We start from the raw sequence: 2,155 nt of genomic DNA on the forward strand, positions 1-2,155 counted from the left end.
ACATTTTCTCTAAGATTGCCATGAGGCGCTCCTCTCTTTGAGCCGCCTCCCTGTCTCTCCTCTCTTCCCTCTCCCTCATCTCCCTATACACTCTCTCCTCCCTTTCCACCGTCTCCCTGTGCCTCCTTTCGTCCCTCTCCATCATCAGCTGAAAGCGCCTCTCCTCCCGTTCTGCAGCCTCTCTCATTTCTCTCTCCCTGGCCTCATCTCTCCTCTGCTGCTCTCTCTCCATCTCTTCCATGGCTGCCTCCTGCTGCTTGTTGCTCTCTTTAAGAGAATTTAAAATGTCCTCCACATTGCCTACCCGCCGTCTCTTTGGGATTGACAAAGTGGAGGTAGTCTCCCTCTCCACAGAAGGGGGGGGGTGGGGTCACTGCCACCTCCCGGCTGGATGAGGCAAAGAGAGCAGGAGGGGTCACAGACGGCCTGCTCCCTATTGCCTCATCCATAAGGGTAAACCATTTCCAAGAGGCGGCAGTCACCCCACCCCCCTCCGTGCTCACCCCAGTGCGGGGACGCTTAAGGTCCTGTGAAAGACAGCCAGAAATAACATGCACTACAGTTGCTGGTCATATAATTTAAATATTGTGGTAAAGTTCTTTAATTTCACAAATTAACATGAATAATGGCTGATGAATCTATATAATGTACAAGTTTCACATTTTACATTGAATTAATGAAATTAAAGAACTTTTCCACAATATTGTAATGATATGACTAGCACCTGTAATATCCAGACATGACTCAGTGTATTCACATGCACACCAAAAGAAACAATCACTATAAGACTATTGTTGTTACACATTCTGATTACCTAGAAATGTAAACACTTTTAAACATTTCCCTCTCCTTCCTCTCCCTCATCTCCCTATACAACCTCCCCTCCCTTACTATTCTTTCCATGTAAACCTGTGGTTTTAATTATCAGTTCCCTATATGAAAGTAAAATGAATGTAAACCAATAAAAAAGGATTATTAGTGACCGGTTATATCCGGTTATTATTGTGATCATACAAACATGCTCAACCAGTTGTTCACATAGCCATACTATTTTACTGTACCTGGGCAAAAATCTCACCCCATGAAAATATCTCACCTTCTATTTGGCCACCAAATTCTCCCACCTCTTCTTCACCGCCTTTGGCTCCACCCTCCCCTCAAGGCCTCTCTCTTTTAAGAAGACACTGGTGAACACAAATTGGCAGTTGATATGAATGCATACATAATGTAGGCCAGGGGTATCCAACAGGAGCTACCCATAGATCCCCTTCTGCTTAAGAGAAGCTCTCCAAAGGGTCAAGAGAAATGTAAATAAATATGATGACATGGTCATAAGGTATTAAATCTGTCAACATCAAAAAGTTAGTCAAACATCTTGTCTGGTATGGTAGATAATTATCCCAGTTTCACTATTCTCTGTTGAAAAATATTGGAGACCCCCTGATGTAGGCTATATGATTATGGGTACTTTGTAGAACAAAAATACTGCATTATGAAAATGATGTAGTCACAAATTACAAGAAACAAAAAGCTTAGGCTTTATGATTATGGGTACTTTGCAGACTTTTGTTCAAAGTGATGTACAACAAAAACACCACATTATGAAAATTATTTAGTCACAAATTACAAGAACCAAAAAGCTTACTAACTCTCATGCCCACATGAATTCAACACTTAACGTAAACAATTTGGTAACGTTACTGTTATACATGTATACAAACCTGTAGGCGTTCGTACTGGCGTTGCGCTTCCCTGTGAAAAGAGGCACATTGGCCGTCCGCCACAAAATGACAGCCCTGGTGTCCTCATCTGTCCCTGCAACATCCGAGATACCTCGACTACGTTAAAAACAAGACCTAGGATAGCCAAGTAAATACAATAATACTACAACACAATGCTGAATTCGCCAGCACATGACCTAATTTTGATTTCGTTGTGACAATCGTTTAAGCCAAGATTCGTTCAACTCCACCGCTTGCATCTCGCTGCTGGCCGCCATTATTGAAATCAGAAAACTGGGCAAAAAGTCCCTCCCCTTCCGCTACGTAGGCAAAATGGCGTCCGTTTAGTGTAAGTAGTGTCCATCATCTCACACTGGATTTTTTGTCCGTTACGAGTGCACCATCCGGGTACTTTCAGAGCACTGAGTTTTCGC

The sequence above is a fragment of the Scomber japonicus genome, chromosome 1, assembly GCF_027409825.1.
Source record: "Scomber japonicus isolate fScoJap1 chromosome 1, fScoJap1.pri, whole genome shotgun sequence".
In the NCBI taxonomy this organism is placed as follows: domain Eukaryota; kingdom Metazoa; phylum Chordata; class Actinopteri; order Scombriformes; family Scombridae; genus Scomber; species Scomber japonicus.